This window comes from Odocoileus virginianus, chromosome 27 (assembly GCF_023699985.2).
Source record: "Odocoileus virginianus isolate 20LAN1187 ecotype Illinois chromosome 27, Ovbor_1.2, whole genome shotgun sequence".
In the NCBI taxonomy this organism is placed as follows: domain Eukaryota; kingdom Metazoa; phylum Chordata; class Mammalia; order Artiodactyla; family Cervidae; genus Odocoileus; species Odocoileus virginianus.
Window position 1 is genome coordinate 44,934,287 of NC_069700.1, and position 17,647 is coordinate 44,951,933.

The 17,647-nt window shown below is 39.6% G+C and overlaps 6 non-coding genes across 6 annotated transcripts; all 6 read left to right on the forward strand.

The window, feature by feature from the left end:
• Window positions 1–207: 207 nt before the first annotated feature.
• On the forward strand, window positions 208–280 carry TRNAF-GAA (transfer RNA phenylalanine (anticodon GAA)). Its single transcript has one exon. It is a non-coding gene; the product is annotated as a tRNA-Phe (tRNA).
• An 878-nt stretch (window positions 281–1,158) lies between these two features.
• TRNAA-AGC (transfer RNA alanine (anticodon AGC)) lies at window positions 1,159–1,230 on the forward strand. The gene has a single exon. It is a non-coding gene; the product is annotated as a tRNA-Ala (tRNA).
• A 1,837-nt stretch (window positions 1,231–3,067) lies between these two features.
• TRNAA-CGC (transfer RNA alanine (anticodon CGC)) lies at window positions 3,068–3,139 on the forward strand. The gene has a single exon. It is a non-coding gene; the product is annotated as a tRNA-Ala (tRNA).
• Window positions 3,140–4,825: 1,686 nt separating this feature from the next.
• TRNAK-UUU (transfer RNA lysine (anticodon UUU)) lies at window positions 4,826–4,898 on the forward strand. Its single transcript has one exon. It is a non-coding gene; the product is annotated as a tRNA-Lys (tRNA).
• Window positions 4,899–10,705: 5,807 nt separating this feature from the next.
• Window positions 10,706–10,777, forward strand: TRNAA-CGC (transfer RNA alanine (anticodon CGC)). The gene has a single exon. It is a non-coding gene; the product is annotated as a tRNA-Ala (tRNA).
• A 5,297-nt stretch (window positions 10,778–16,074) lies between these two features.
• TRNAA-AGC (transfer RNA alanine (anticodon AGC)) lies at window positions 16,075–16,146 on the forward strand. Its single transcript has one exon. It is a non-coding gene; the product is annotated as a tRNA-Ala (tRNA).
• The last annotated feature ends 1,501 nt before the right edge of the window (window positions 16,147–17,647 follow it).

Sequence of the window (17,647 nt, forward strand, 5' to 3'; positions counted from 1 at the left end):
CCTCTCTTTAGATTTTCCTACTTTTATATGTTATCCCATGCTGCCAGGAATTGGCTCCAATTGGCATACATGGAAGGCAATCGATTCCATGTCTTTCCAAATAGGCAAATACATTGGACAACTAGGTAGCCACACTAAAAGAATCTGAAACCTTCTAAAAACTGAAGTTGAAAAAAAAGAAATGCCAGGAGAATAAGCTTTCGGGTAGCTGAAATAGCTCAGTTGGGAGAGTGTTAGACTGAAGATCTAAAGGTCCCTGGTTCAATCCCGGGTTTCGGCAATCTAAGCTTTTTAGTTGATTCCCCAAGGGAGAGTTTACTTCGGGTGCATAAAGGAATGTTGTAGTGGACTGACGATCATAAAATGGCTCTAGATTTTTCTATGAATAAACTTACATTGAATTTATGAAATCTTACTCCAGCCAAAATTTTAGAACTTTTATTTTTTAGATTTTAGAACTTTATTTCAACAAGTGTCTGTGTAATCTATTGAGCCACTGACCTCTCAATTCAAACTGAAGTTTCCAAGGTCTGAAACAAACAGAGCCTTTATTATCATCATCAGAGCAAAAGTTGGGGATCCTTTGATGCTGGCCATCTCCTCATTCAGACCTTGTATTTCAGTCAACTCTCTGACCCAGTAGCCTTATTTTATCTATTAGTTTGTATTCCTGTATTGTTTATTATTCATTTTAAAGCTCAATGTTTCCAAGATTGCCTAGAAGGTACTGTAATCTTTTGAGCTTGCTATAATCATTGAGCACTTTCTTACATTCTGACACATTGATATTCTAGGTGACAGCAAATTTTTACAGTGGCTTTGGTTCCTTCTAGTGGGGATCTGTATGAAGAAATTAGGATATTCTAATATCCTAGTTCTCCTGGTCGTTCCTTAAGTATAGTTGATTCTAGGCTCTTCTTTTCTTTCTTCTATTCACCTTTTGTAGGTTGACAAATGTGAACAGATACCAGGAATAATGCCTTTCTGCCTAACATGAAGTTGCCCTTCTCATCGTGTAGCTGAGAAAGAGAATGAAATAAAGGAGTTTCAGGAAGTAATGGAACTGTACGTAAGCAATCTTTGTGGTAATAATGTCAAGGTCTGGAAACACTTGGGAGATAGATATGCCATTAAGTTTCTTTCCCAAAACAGAAATAGGGGGGTGTAGCTCAGTGGTAGAGCGCATGCTTAGCATGCACGAGGCCCCGTGTTCAATCCCCGGCACCTCCAGCAATGAATAGCTGGCTCTGTGGTTGTCACCCCATTGTGAAGGGCTGCAGTGGAGTTGCAGGGCTCCCTTTGGTGTTGATCTCTGGGGGCCCTTCTGTTGTTATTTTGAGCTACCTTCTCATTTTGGGTGGGAGGAAAAATAAGTATATCTAGTTTAGAATTCAATAAATTAGTTTTAAGTATAAATAATACAATTTTAACAGCTTTTTAAATTAATAATGTCAAACTATACAGTTAAAAAGCAATCAGATTAAAAGAATTTAAATATAACAAGATATAGGAAGAACGGCATACTCATAATTTCTCAGATCTTCATGCATTTTTGAGTTGAAGTTGACAAACTATCTCTAACATATGACATACTGTAACATGGTCCTTCTGCACATGACTATGTATGAAACCAGAATGTCCCCCAAAGTATGCCTCTTTGACATAAAAATTATTTTGAGCTGAAGACAATTAAGGTGCAAAAAAGTTCTCTTTATCCGTCCATGTCTGACCAAAAGCAGGATATAAATCCTCCTTGTACTGGAGAAAAACTCTTACCAGCCCAGATAGGCACTAGTTCAGTTCAATTCAGTTGTTCAGTCATGTCCGAGTCTTTGCGACCCTATGGACTGCAGCACACCAGGCCTCCCTATCCATCACCACCTCCTGGAGCTTGCTCAAACTCATGTCCATTGAGTCCGTGATAGGCACTAAAGGAATCTGCAAACAAACCTTAGTCCACTTGTTTCCTCCCCAGCATTTAATTTCCCACAGTTTACTGCCCTGAAAAGACAAAAACTGCTTTCCTCAATCCTGTCCTTTATCTATAAATGTACTGTTCTTTGTTGAATATACCTCATTAGCTGAGGTGCTAAACTTGCACTTTGAGTTACTTTTTGTTCATGTTTCTCCTGAGTGATGCCTGTTGCACACATTGGTAAGCACTGCTTTTCTCTTGTCAACCTGCCTTTAAGAGTACCAGCTGAAAACCTAAGGTGAGTAAACTTCTGTCTTGCATTCTCTGTCTCTTCCCATCCTATTCACCCAGCAAGTTGGACAGCACCCCATTCGATCTTCACACTATTAAAATGATTCAACTCCTCTGATCATGCACTTGGGAGTGACAGCAGTTACAAGATCCTCTAAAACAGATAAATCCTTACTTTTCATTTCTAGACTTCTTCGTGGAGAACCAGTAGCAAATAATGGAAATCAGTGAGGACGAGTCTGAATTTCTTAGATTATGTGAGAGTAGAATGCATGAAATGAAGCACTGGGTTTAGTTTCTAGCACCTTTACTCTTGCCCTTTTCTTTTACTTTCTTAAACTATATTCGCACAAACTTTTCTCACTTTCCTCTCCATACTCCCTTATTCAGTTTTTCTTCCTCACATCAAAGTTAACTTTACACCCATTTGCTCCTGACCTCTTTCCACTCTAAGGGTTATCCTCACTGGTATGTCAGTCTTCTCAAGGAACATTTGACTGAAGGAAACAAAAGAAGAAAGATCTGGCTCATTCAGGATTTCCTGAACTCCAAAAAACAAACTTGGAAGAGTCAGTCACATCATCCAGCTTGAGCACTGAATTCCACTGACAGTATTACTGAGGCGCATGAAGGGAAAAGAACAGACTTTTTTTTTTTTAAGTATCTTTCAGAAGGCTTTATTCTTTCAGCTGTTCCTGGTTAATTAAATAACTGCAGGCCAGGAAGAAGTCACTAGACTGTATATTTTAAAACTTCAGAAATAGTAACATATAAATTGATAGACTTTCTCTAAGCAACTCATAGCTAAAAAAAAAAAAAGACATAATATTTTATGAAATATCCGGAGGCGCATGAATACAGGGGGGTGTAGCTCAGTGGTAGAGCGCGTGCTTCGCATGTACGAGGTCCCTGGTTCAATCCCTGGCACCTCCAACTGTATTTTTGTCAGCCTTTCTCATATTTACTCCCTCCGGCCTACCATCTTCCAGGGCCGAGAATCGGCAAAAGGAAAACAAGAAGAAAGAAAGAAAGAGGATAGAATAAAGGGGAGTGGGATGGGGTGGTGGTGATGGAAATATCCCTGTTCCTTTAGTTAGTTATCTGAGCAAAGACCTGGATTTTCATTTGGCTGTGGAAGAGAAGGCCCTGAGATGAAACTAGTGCAAGGACTGAAAAAGATCCATTGGTATTGGAGAATAAGGAATCATTGGTATGTACTTTAGACCTTAGACTGAGTTTGGACCCTGCAGTTTGTTGTTTCTGCTTCAGGTGTCTTCCTACTTCTCTCAGCGTGCTCCAAAGTTTGCTCCATCACCAGTTCTCAGGAAGGCATTTCCATTCCATCACCAGGGAACGTCTCAGGAATGGCATTTTTCTTGAGTTTTCAAATTCCTCCTTTCCCCTAACTTCAACCTCCTCTGCCTCCAAAACTGCCTAAAAGACCGCAAAAATACCGCGGAAGAAGACAAAGAAGAAAAGTATGGCGAAAGAGGAGGGTAAGGATGCGGCGGATAGAGGGGGATTTAGGTCCTTCCGTAAGGAAAGAGATGACAGAACGGAAAGAATTCACACACAACCTGCCAAGAAATGCAGAGCGACAGTGCGTGTCCAGCAAACCTAAGGCAGCAACGCGATCGGGCCCTTGGCAACCGCTTTCCTTATTGAGGCTCTGTTTTGAAAGACAAAAGGCGGAGGGAGGAGGAAAAAGAGTACCCAACCTCTTTCAGACAGAATTCTCTCCAAAATGAGGAGAGAGCAGGGGAAATGTGTGGGCTGGGGCTCCATATGTGAAAGGAGTCTCATTTAACGTCATGTGTGAAAGGAATTAGAGCTTTGTAGCCTAGATAGCATCTGTCACCTCAGGCACTGAGGCGCAAAAACACTTTCCGTCCATATTGTGTGACAAGTAACCCAGATGTGAATTTTGAATGAAGTCCGAAAGCAGACAGTAATTTATAGGAATATTAGGAAATATTAGAAAAGTAATATTAGGAAACTCTATAAACTCAAACTCTGGCAGGTTTGGGAAACCCTGACCTGCGGTGTCAAAAACCCGGAGCCTGGGTGGAGTGAACCGAGTTATTGGGAAGATCTCCCGCGGGAAGCAGTACAGTGGACAAGAGCGGAAAGGCGACGCTTGAACCGGACAAGGAAGGAGGCGAGTTGGAATCAGCTAAGTGGGGAGAAGAGGGCGTATACGTGGATCTTTAAATATGAGTAGGATTTGGATAGATGGTTGGGAAGGACCTGTCCAAGCTCCACCTCTCTTCTTTGCATCCTATACCTACAAGAAAGTGTTGAAGTCCCGAGTATTTTAGGGAAGTAAACAGAAAACTTCTGTCCCATAAGATCGCACGCGTTTGTACCCAAACTGTTGGCTTTTGAGAGCATCTTGGGGCCCTTTCCATAGGCGAGCTCTTCAGAGGGAAGTCAAATAGTTTCAAACCTGATGCCTCTTGTGGCACCAGGTTAGTGAGTGTGGAAGTGGCCTCTGCCGGCTGCTCTTGGCTTGAGTATATGAGGTACGTGTGCAAGACTGACTTTTAACACGGATCACAATTGAAAATAATCTAATGAATTCACCCTTACTAGGCCGTCAGAAAATCTCAGTCTTTGTGAGCCCGGATAGCTCAGTCGGTAGAGCATCAGACTTTTAATCTGAGGGTCCAGGGTTCAAGTCCCTGTTCGGGCGATAGTAGAGTTTTTTGTTTTTTGTTTTTTTTTTTCTTTCTTATGTCCAAAAGATGTATTCACTCTGCTCTGGGCCATGGTGCTGCCTGAAGATTAAGTGATCAACCCTTAGAGAGTATGGGATCGAATAAACAAGGTTTTGAGATATTCGCTCAAAAAGCCAGAAACAGGATTCCTCCATGGTGGAACGGGTATGGAGAAGAATGAATTCCTTTCTGCTTGTGGGTAGTCTGTTGTGTTTTTGCTTTGTGGGTGTTAGATTGAGCCTGAAAAGAGGAGGAGCTTGGGTTTGAACATGATTAAGGTGCCGACAAATAGTACAGTCAAAGCTATGGTTTTTCTAGTAGTCATGTAGGGATGTGCCGAACTGGACCATAGAGAAGGCTGAGTGCGGAAAAAATTGTTGCTTTTGAACTGTTGTGCTGGAGAAGACTCTTGAGAATCTCTTGGACTGCAAGAAGATCCAACCAGTCCATCCTAAAGGAGATCAGTCCTGAATATTCATTGGAAAGACTGATGGTGAAGCTGAAGCTCCAATATTTTGGCCACCTGATGCAAAGAACCGACTCACTGGAAAAGACCCTGATGCTGGGTAAGATTGAGGGCAGGAGAAGGGGCAGCTGAGGATGAGATGGTTGGATGGCATCACAAGCTCAATGGACATGAGTGTGAATAAACTCCTGGAGATAGTGGAGGACAGGGAAGCCTGGCATGCTGCAGTCCATGGGGTCACGAAGAATCAGACACGACTGAGCAATTTAACAAGAAGGTGCCTGCAAATTTAAGATTCAGTCTTGTGGAGGTATTTGGTAGCCACAGTGAAACCCCTAAGATGGCAACTTTGCAGAAATCTATGATTAAGGAGGTTTTTCTTATCATGGAAGAGAGAGTGTGTAGAGCGAAAAGGTAAAAGGGCTTATTGTGATTTGAAGATTGGGAACTCATTAATGGTATTTCCAGGAAAGTGTGTCTTAAACCAGAGTGATCATGGACCCCAGATAGTATTATGTTCCTTGAACTTCCTTAGAAATCCCAGGAAATGCTTAGAAATCCAGGTCAGGTGATTGCTTTCTCCTTTTTGCTGGCCTCTGACTGTATGAGAGTTTTGTTCTTATTCACAGAAATCCCATGAAGTAGATTTTGAACTTGGAAGGACTCTATTTGTCTGAAAGAGCTTGTCTCTTAGTTGATCCAAAAGATTAATCAGATCTCTAGAATGTAAAATAGGAAACAGAAAAGTGACCAGTCTCAATGAAGTAGAGAAATGGGATGGGGAAATGGGGCTGGTTTTAACTTGTCTCTGTGTCTTGGTGTAAAGTACAACTAAGGCCATGTCCAGTGTCCTTGGTAAATCATTACTCTACCTTGTGACAGAAGAAAACAATGCCAAGTGGGGTCTTGTAATTTCTGATATCAGCAAAAGTGTGGTAAGTTGGGAAGCACTGCCCAATATAATGTGAATAATGCCTGCCAACCACGTATATCATTTTTAAATTTTCTAGAAGTTACATTGAAAAAAGTAAAAAGAAACAAGCACAATTCATAATGCATTTAATTTAATCCAATGTATCTAAAATACTGCTGTTACAGGAAGGGAGACCTACTTCCAGGGTCCAAGAGTGGGCTCTCGTTCACACTTGGAAATGTCAGAGGAGGCACATTGTGCTGACAAAGAGATTTTATTGCAGAAGGGAGGCCTAAGTAGAGAGCAGCAAGGTAAGGAAACCCAGGAGAATTGATCTACCACATGGCTATAGTCTCAGGTTTTATGGTAATGGGGTTAGTTTCTGTGTTGTCTCTAGACAGTCATCCTGCTTGGCCCATAATCTCAGGGTCCTTCCTGGTGGCATGCACATTACTCGACCAAGACGGATCCCAGTGAGGAGAACTCTGGAAGGTTGGTCGTCTCCTCCAGGCTGTGGCCCCTTCTGAATTCTCCCTGTTAGTTTTCAGTGGCAGCACCATGTTCCTTATCTAGAACTCCTGCTGCCTGAGACAACTCAAGCAAGCAGGCCTGGCCAAGGCAGCTGGTTTCGGTCAACAGTTCTTAACTGTAGTGGGAATTCTTAATAATGTACTTTCATAGCCTTGAGAAATTCCACAGATATAGCATCTAGAAAAACAGCATATATTAAGAAACTGTGTTAATGATTATCTTTCATGTTTTTCTTAAGAATAATCTTGTTACAAACCCCAAGGCCAGACCCAGAAGGGAGTATGACTGGGCTCATGAAAGCATGGACCTTGGAACACCGGGTTGGCGGCAGGCATGAATGCTGCCTACGCACTTGCTGATTGTTCCTGAGACTAGCCCAGAAGGGAATGGCCTGGGGTAAAAAATAAGGAGATCTGGACTATGTCAGCGTAGTGTCTTGGGAAAGTTAAGATCAAAAAAAGTCTTGTAGTCTGCAATTAGGAATAAAAGCTGGACTCAGAGTGGATGCTGCACCTCAGTCCAATAGAGGCTGCAGGTCCCCTGACCCATTGCACCAGATTTCATGGCTGTTTTCATTCTCATCGCTCACTATGGGACGTTTAGGGCAACACCTGACTTTGTCATGTCAATAAATAGTTCACATATAACCAACAAGGATGTACTGTATAGCTCATGGAACTATGTCCAGCGTTATATGGCAACCTGGGTGGGAGGACGTATATATATCGCTGAGTCCCTCGCTGTTAACCTAAATCTATCACAACATTGTTGATCAGCTTTATACCAATACAAAATAAAAAGCTGTTAAAAAAGGGGATGAAAGAAAAAAATAATCCACATAAACATATTCTCTAAGTATTTTACATTCTTTTTTTCATACTAGGTCTTTGAAATCTGGTGTGTATCTTAAACTTATAGCATATAAGTTGGACTGGTCATACTTCAAGTACTCAAGAATCACATGTGCTAGTGGCTACCATATTGGACAACAGAGTTATAAGAACTAATGTATTTGAATAAACAGAAGAAAATATATAAATGTGCAAAATTCTTACAAATTAAAGCAGTTCTGTAATTCACACTCAAAATCTATGTACAAAATTTCACTCATATTTATGAAGTATGCCAACTAAAAATTGCCACTTTGCCATCTGCCTCTCCAAGGATTTAAGTCATTAGCCACTGCAGCTGCTGACCTTCAACACACCCTGAAAGGAATTCAGCGTGGAGATCAGGAATGAGGCACTCTGTGTTCTAGGGAAAAACTGGCAGAACAGGCCTTCAAACAGATATTTTCAGGAGATTTTATGACCCCCAAGCCCTTACATTTTCTTATATCTAGAAAAGCACTAAAATCATTAATGGTGACATTTGCTCCTCCTGACTAGCAGCAAACCTCTGCCAAAAAGTGTGCTTGATTGCATGTACCCCCTTTCACTAAAATCATATATAATGCTGATCTTCCCCCCTACCTGTTCAGAGCAGTTCCTCAGAGCTGAGATACCGTTCCCTGGCTATAGTCCTCATTTTGCCCCCAATAAAACTTAACTCAAAACTCTCACATTGTGGTTTTTTTTTTTTTTCCCCTTCTATTGACAGGTGTTGACTGAAATAAAAATGCACAATGTGGGAACTCTAAGTTTCAGTTTTATTTGGGGATTTATTAAGGACTAAAGTCTGGGAGAGGCTATGTGCAAATACTGGTAAATTGCCACTATGCAAGATTACCTGAATTCTTTCTGATAAAGTGCTAATATTTAATATCCCTTTACCATCCTTTGTCTTTCTTATACCTAAAGACTAATATATGGTGTGTGTGTGTGTGTGTGTGTGTGTGTGAATGACAGGGATTTTCTTCTACCCAAATCATTCACTCAAAAATATATGTGTTAAGACTTAAAGGTGAAAAACCCACTGGATATTTATTTCTTCCAGGGTATTCTTTCCAGTGTATTTCCCCCATTATTCTTGTATGCAAAAAGCCATATTTAAATTTTTCTAAGTCAGTGGTCACATTTCCACAAGACTCTGAATCCCTCAATTTTCTAGTAACTACTTTGGGAGTCACTGGAGAGAGAGATCCTTCTGTTCACAAGAAAATTAACTTTGGAAGGTTGGTATATATTTTTAAAAAGCTATTCAAGTGTGTGCATGCTTTGAAGACAGAGTACATCATAGTAAAAAGATAAAATATATATTTGAAAAGAGATTCAGATATACATATTTTCAATGAAGGACTTTATCATAAACAAGGTAAAATTTACATCTGAAAGGAAACTCAGATACACATTTGAAAAGAACAAGAATCACTATAACTTTCAGGGGGGAAAAAAGGAAGGGAGGGGAGTAAAACAAAGAATTTGTAGTTAGGCTTTAGATTCTCCTAATTGGTATAATGTTATTTTCATTATGAGGAACTCTGTTCTCATCAGGAGTTCTGTTAAATTTATCTGTTAACAATTATCTGTTAGATTTATCTGTTAGATAAATTGTACAGTTCAAATATTATGAGTAAATACTCTATTTCTGACTGCTAGATCTGTAAATACTGAGCACAGTGGGTTATAATCTCCCACTATGAGTAAAGATGGCAAATCTGGGTAGTTACCTGGACAAAAAAATTTTGATTTAATATCCCACAACTTACAACAGGGTGAATTCTAAACGGTGTTTGAGATTTATTAATACAAAATTTAGAAGTACTTCAAAACCACAAGTAAAATTTTTAATAACTTTGCAGTGGGGAAGGTTATTCCAATAATGATTCAAAAATCCAAAATTATTTAAAGGAAAATTTGACAAATTTGACTTCAAGAGAGCTTCTAAAAAAGTGGTAAGAGCACAGGTAAATTTTCTTTAGTATATTTATGCTTTTCTTACTTTCCAAATTTTCTGCAATATGCATTATTTGGATAATAATAGAGTAAAACAAAACAAAGCAAAGCCTCCTGTATAACAAGGAAAAGTCCACAAGCAAAGTCAATGACGAATTTCAGACTGGGAAAATAGAATTAGTATTCATATAACAAAAGGGATAATTTCCCTGTTTCACTAAATATAGGCTTGCTTATGATGTTAAAGAAAGCATCCACAAAATCTCAATGGTTTAAACAATAAAGGCTTATTTTAGCACATTACATATTTTCCCTCATTGATTGGCTGATGGCTCACCAACACTTTAGTCTGGGATTTAGGATGATAAAGTAGTGTAGGCTAGGGGAAAAAACATCTTTTTCTTCTACCCGTCTTAGGTTCTTAGGTTGCAGATGAGAGCTCCGAACTGATCAGAATCCTGGTTTAGAAAATCTTGCCTATGTTCATTCTTTCACGGAGTACCCTGTGGAACAAGAAGCTGGCCAGTGGATAAAGGAAAGAGGGAAACAGGGAATTCGGGCTTCCTGAATCTAAGATTTTTCATGAAGCCACAGTTCACAGATAACCACTCAGATTTCAGGGTGGTTAGAAGGTCTGTGGAAAGAGCCGTTGCCTCTGGCGACAAAGACTGGGGCAGGATTTTCACAATTCCAACAATCTGGACATTTTTTGTTTGTGGTTTGGCTGTCGTTTGTCTTTTTTCCTCCAAGCGAGAGCAAGCAGAAAGACGCAGCTCCATTTGGCCAACGCGAGAGAAAGCACTTGTGCTGACGCTGCTGGATGAAACTGGACTTTGTTCTCAGTAACGATGTGAGTTGCATGTTGTCGCTGCATCTCCGAAGGGGATTACTTGGATAGAATCCGAAAGCGGCTTTAAGTGTAATTCATCCTCAATGATGGCTATTATCTGCTTGGAAATAAAAAGATGCCCCAAATTGTGCAAAACGCACTGAGCTTTTAAAAGCACAGGAATCCTGCCCAGCCGTGGCTTTTCATCAGGGGATGTAGCTCAGTGGTAGAGCGCATGCTTCGCATGTATGAGGCCCCGGGTTCGATCCCCGGCATCTCCAGCCCATTCTCTTTTCGTTGTTGCTGTCTAATTCAGACTTTGGACTTGCATTGTTAAACAAAAATATTTTAGCTCTTTCTCGTTTGGGGGCCACTGTCCTGCCCTTTAAATATAGCAGTTTTCCATATATGTGTTTATTGGTCTTCCCTTTGGTTAACTACCATCACCATGTTGTCTGCTTCCTGGAAACCTCCTTGGGATGTTTTATTAGGCAGTGAGCAGTACAAAGCCAGAGAGACAATTCAGAAGTAAGTTCATCCTATGAATGCACCCAGGAAGAGGGAATACAGCTGCATTTTGAAGAATTATTTATCTCAATTAACGGAGGTTCTATGCATTCCAACTTTGCATTGGAAAATAATTAAAATATCTCTTAGTAATTTTTTTTAAGGAGAGGAGAAGATAGCATGTGTTTTATTATTGGTGTAGTAGTTGTACATCGGTATTCAAGGGTCCACCTTAGGACCATAAGAGAAATTTCTTCACTTCTCACTGCATCTTTGGCTTTACTCAAGATTTCTGTGGAGAAGAGCTAGTCACAGTCCAGTGCAGGAGGTCTGGGAACGTAGTAAGGGTTAGGAATAGCCTGTGGAAATAGAAGGCAGAGTTGGATAGGCACCCTTAATAGCGCGACTGTTCTCTGTTCTGACAACAAGCTCCCAATTCTAGTCGCAGGCCAAAACTTAGCTCATTAAGATAGCAGAAACACTTTTGCTCCTCTCACCACTTAGAAAATTCTAACGATTTTAAGAACTCTTTGCCATTAGTAGGAATGGAAACCAAATATATATTTCTTATTGTAAATCACAACATTAATAATGTATACCCGATGTTACATTGATGCATTATGTGGCAGTTAGTTTTTATTTTCAATTTTTGAGGAATCACAAAAATCGTGTTGTTGTTTTTTAATTCTCCTTTCTTAGCTTATCAGTTAATTCTTAACTTTTTTTAGAGGTTGCTCTGAAGTTTGTAGTATACATTTACAATGAATCCAAGTTCACCTTCCAATAACATTATACTTCTTCACAGGTAGTGTAACTACGTTGTAATAGGGAAAAAATCCAAAATTTCCTCCCTCCTAGCCATTGTATCACTGCTATCGTTTATTTTAGTTACACGTAAAAATACATAAGTATGTATACAATATAGACATAACCTCATAATCAAATACATTGTTACTATTATAATTTTGAACAAACTTACCTGTGAGATCGATTAAACTAAGAAAAATAAAAGTTTTTATTTACCTTCCTTTATTCCTTCTTTGATGTTCTTCCTTTCCTTATGAAGATTTGAGTTTCTATTATTTTTCTTGTCTCTAAAGAACTTTCTTTAACACTTCTTGCAAGACAGGTCTACAGGGAACAAATTCCCTCCATTTTTGTTTGAGAAAGTTTTTATTTCTCCTTCATTTTTCAAAATTTTCAGGGCACAGAATTCTAGGTTGTAGCTCTCTTCTTTAAATATTTCACTGTAATCTATTCTTGTTTGCATAGTTTCTTTTTTTGTTTGTTTTTCTTCCATTGCATAGTTTCTTAATAGAAGTCACATGTAAGTCACTATTCTTGGTTCCTCTATTGTCTAGATTTTTTTTTCCCCTCTGATCTCTTCCAGGATTATTTTCTTTCTATTTGATCTTCTGTAGTTTGAGAATGATATGCTTATATGTAGCTTTTATTGTTGTTGTCTCTTTTTTCATTTCTTTCTGGTGCTCTCTGAACTTCCCAGATCTGTGGTTTACTGTCTGACATTAATTTGGGGGAAATTCTCAGTCGTTGTTTCAAATATTCAATTTCTTTCTATCTTTTCCTTATGGTATTCCCATTACACATGTTATATTTTTTTGCACAAGTCCTAGAGTCCTTGGATATTCTGTCCTCGCCTCCCCCCCCCACCCCCAAGTCTTTGTTTTGTTTTTCAGTTTTGGAGGTTTCTACTTCAAGTTCAGAGTCTTTCCTTAGTTATGTCTATTGTACTAATGAGCTCATCAAAGGCATTCTTCCTTTCTGTTACTATGTTTTTTAATCTTGAGCATTTCTTTTGTTTTGTTTTTTTTTTTTTTTTTAGGATTTTCATCTTTCTGCTTACATTGCCTATTTGTTCTTGCATACTATCTACTTTATTCATTAGATCCATTATCATTTTAATCATAGTTGTTTTAAATTCCTGCCATGTCTGGTTCTATTATTGCTCTGTCTCTTCAAATTGCTATTTGCCTTCTGATATGCTTTGTAATTTTTTCTGGATAGCCCAACGTGGTGTACTTGTTATAAAAGGAAAATAGGAATTTAGTAATGCGGTGGTGAGGTGTTGGGGGAGAAGCTTTCTCTAGACCTATGATTAGGTCTCAGTCTTTTATTGACCTTTTGTCTCTGACTGGTGAACTTCACAATTGTTTCTCAGCTGTCTCCTCCCACTCTTAGTTGGGACAGGATAGCTACAGGATGCTGGAGTGGGTTTTTCCTTCTCTCATGTGAAAGTCTAGAGACAGCTGGAATTGAGTATTTCCCTTGGACGTAAATTAGGCTCTGACAAACCCTAGTAGGTTAAGGTCTGGTTAAATGGGTTCTTTAGAAATCGGGTCTTGTTAAGAACAGTAGCACACTGGTATATTTCAATATGGCTCCTCTTCTTCCCCCTCTGCTGGAAGCATGAAGGATTTACACCCCACCTCACCACCCCCACCCCACCCCCCTTCTTAGATGGTTAAAGGGAGAAACTGGTCCAAGTCCTAGGAGTAAAACACACAGAAGTGTGGAGACCCCACCCCCACCCTGCCCAGGCCATGACTCAGTGTCCCTGGAGTTTATAGTGATCAGAGTTGCCTACTTGGGTGCTCAACAAATCATCAATTACAGTTCAGGCATTGGTTCTTCCTGTGGTTTCCACTTGTGAGTCACTGCTCAGTAAGTCATGACTCCCTTCATTCACCTGTATATCTCTTCAATCTTGGGGGCAGCCAGTTGCCCTGTGTCCTCACCTCTCTTATAAATTCTAGAAGAGATGTTGATTTTTCACTCTGTTCAGATTTTCCTTCTTGACAGAATGAAGTGGTGACTTTCAAGCACCTTATATATGGAACCAGAAACTGGAAGTCTGTTTGCTCTTTTTTAAATACATTTTTGCTTCTGTGCTTATTAGTAAAATGGTCCTATAATTTTCCCTTCTTATATTTTCTCCACTGGGTGTTAATATAGATATTATGCTAACCTAAAATAATTTATAGTTTTCCCATTTTGGGGGGAAATATTTTATATAACACAGAGGTTATTGTTTCCTTTAGGATTTCATAAAACATTCCAGTAAATTTGTCTCTGATTGGAAATTTTGTTTAAATTCAGTTTTTTAAATGGCTGTATATCAAATCAGATTTTCTATAACTTTTTTATGTTAGTTTTGACAATTTATACATTTTTATACAGTTTCCACTTCTTCTAATGGAGCTAAGAGGATTGAAGCCAAATTTCATGATCTCTCACTTCTAAATCTCTTAAGTAGCCACTGAAAGTGTCCTCTTGTTTATTCCTTCCGATATGCAAGCATCTATCTCTCTATCCATCCACACATTTACTTTAAAAAAAATAGTTCACGAATTTACTTCCATCAGGTATTGTGATAAGTACTGATACACAATTAAGGATAACACAGTCTCAACTAACCTTCAAGATGGCCCTCCCCCCCAGGATCCTTACCTCCTGGCAATCACACCCTTGTGTAGTCTTCTCCTACTTGACTCAGTCACCAAGATATATGAAGGGGAATTGAGGCTTTCTACCCACGTGTGAACCAGCCATCTTGGAAGTAGATCCCCCAGACACAGTCCATGCTCCAGAGCCCTGCATGCACTGTTCACACCTGGAGTGCAACTTCAGGAGACTCCTGGGGCCAGAATTACCCAGCCAAGCCACACTGGAGTTTCTGACCCACAGAATCTGAGATAATAAGCATCAGTTTTTTAAATGCTGTGAATTTTGGAGTGCTATTCAGCAATAGAAAACTAATATTTCCAGAAAGCCTTTTTTTACACTTCTCATAAAGGAATAATCATTATTCCCCCCCCCCAAAAAAAGTAATTTTTATCTGTTTCTCTCAAGCTTCCAGACTGTTACAGAAAACTTTTCTTGAAAATAAAATATCAATGCTAAACTAAGATGTGTAGTTCATCTCTCATGTTTCTCTTTTTATCCTGAAGAAAAAAATTCCAAAAAATTTAGGCTGATTGCCCAGTGCATCTTATCCACCAGAGGGTCATGGATCTATCATGAAAACAATCCCTGGCAAAAGGAAATGGAAAAAACATAATTATTTCAGATGATTCATGGTTTATGCAAATTCTTACTCTATGAATAAAATTTAGGTTCTCTTAGCAAGGTGAAAGGATGAGAAATGCTAGTTATGTCTTGTCAAGCTTATTTCTCTGCCTTTCTCCTTTCAGTTCCAACCATTCTGAACTATATACACTTCCACGCCTGTAAGCATGCTGTATCCTCAGTTTTCCTTTTGTTTCTATTTGACACTTTTTCATTCTTCCATGTTGGCTTACGGGTTTTCACATTTGGGGACTAGCGGGGAGAAAACTTTGATTTGTGTGTCTTGTTGAGAGAGTGGTCTGAAATCTAAAGAAGCACTCACTCTGCAGAAGATAAGCCCCATGGAAGCAGAGGGTTTGCCTCAATGTTAGAAGTGACAAATCTCTTACTTTCTGGCTTTTCTTTCCGAAGAATCAGAGCGAGACCCGAGGATTCGCGTTCTCTGGATTTGATGTGTATTCTTTGGATTAAATGAGGATCAGAAGGCCGCAGGAAGCAAGCCAACATCTTCACCCTTCGTCCTCTCGGTTGCTAAGAGTGGAAGGAATTTACTTTTCTAACTGATATACCTTCATTGGCTCCTTGTTTTCTAAGAATAGTTGCATAGCGGTTTCTGGAGTCCAGGAATAAGATACAGAATTGAAGACAGTTTGGTTGGTTTCATAATTAAAGACAGTCATTGGCAAAGTATTTTTTATCTTTCCTGTAAGGAATTTTCCTTTGTCTCACACATCTTTTGACAAAAGAGAAAAGGGCTCTGAAAAGAAAGGTCTGGGAGGCTGTTGCCTCCTGATTTCCGAGCTCATTGTATCTTCCTCAGCCTCTGAATGTCTGCAAGATACAGGCTAGTCGGAATTCCTTGGTAATACAGTACTATCAAATCAAGGGTGGGAATTGTGTCTTTCAGAAAATAGCAAAATAATTTAAAAATGTAAATTTGTTTTATTTCATGAAGATAGTTTAGAAAAGCCCGCTTGCTCAGATTGGGGATGTAGCTCAGTGGTAGAGCGCATGCTTAGCATGCATGAGGTCCCGGGTTCGATCCCCAGCATCTCCAACCTTTTGTTTCTTTTCAGCTCCGGAAATACACCTCTCCCCTCCCAGGGGAATGGTCACAGTCCATTCCTGTAAAACCTAAAGATTAACCCTTCTTGCCGCCAGGTACTTATACTTTGCTCGGGTTATGCTAGTAATCTTTCCGTTTTTAAATTTTATTCCTTTCCATCCTCAGCAGCGATTAGCGATGTTTTCCACAAAGTTAAATCAAAAGTGACGTTGGTCGCTATTCCATGGCGGGGGGCGGGGGTGGCGGGGGTTGACAGTTATCCGTTTAAACTCTAAATTAGAAGATTTAGGACTTTGACTTGGTTTTTCTGCTGGGGTTTCGGGTGAGGGGTGGGATGGTAGGCTGAGCTCCAGTCTCAGGTTTCGTACTTAGAGGCTCAGTAAGAAAGATGGATTTCACCGGAAGCTCTCTAGAAAGAAAATAAACTCTTCCCAGGCTGTGAAAGCGTTGGATACATTTCGCTTCTCAAAACGTGACAGTTATCCCAGAAAGCGAACACAAAGGAGTGAAAGTGAAACATTTTGATACAGACGTTTTCCCCTCAGTGCGTTTTGCCAGTGAGCTCGCGGCGCTCACACCACTGTGGATTTAATCCCTTCTATACTGATTTCTTTTGTAATCTCTAAATTTGCCTCACTGATTCTAAAGGTACTGACTTTAACGCTCTTTAAAAAAATCAACTTATTTTCCTAAACCCAGCCCTTTTATACCATTCATGTGGGTAAAGACTTTCCTTGGCCAACTCCTTTGTTTTGATGAAGGGCTAGTCCGCTTTAGAAAGCAGCATTTCTTGTATCTCGGTGCTTTTGCCTCAGTTTCCAATTCGTGACACCCTGTCACATGAGCAAATAAAGGACATTTAGAAAACTGTACTTTTATTTCTCAGTGAGGCCTCTGGGCAGCTCTATGTGGCCCTTGGAGGCTGTGGTCAAGGGCTCCAAATTCTTAGAGGTACAAGGGTCCAGTGTTAAAAAGATAAAAAGGGCAACCATCCTTTCTGTAGGTCTCTAATGACTCAGTCTGTTGTTCATGGGTGAATCTAGTGCTTGTGCTTCCTGACTAAGGAAAAAGCCACAAGATTAAAGAATAGGTCTTAAAATGGGCCTTTGAAAGTATGGTGCACTGAGGTTTGCACTCTATTAGCTAAATCATTCTCTGCTGTTCTTTACTGAACAATTGCTCTTGTCAGTATTTATTTTAGGCCTACAATAGTTTAGCTCCAACACAGCTCTAAAGATATTAAAACACTTCGGACAAACTTAAAATAGTAGCCATAGCATTTACCAGCCAAGCCATCAAAAAGGAAATAGTTCATAAATTATTTCCTTCCTTGTTCCTCCCATTTTTAGCGTGCCATATACCCACAGACAAGGCTAGCAGCTGTGAGATATCAACAGTTCTGCCTAGAAATCAGTTTTGAGTTGTAATGACTACCTGCTTTTTTTGTCACTTCAGGTCACCAGACTATGACCTACTCCATCAAAGGTGTTTT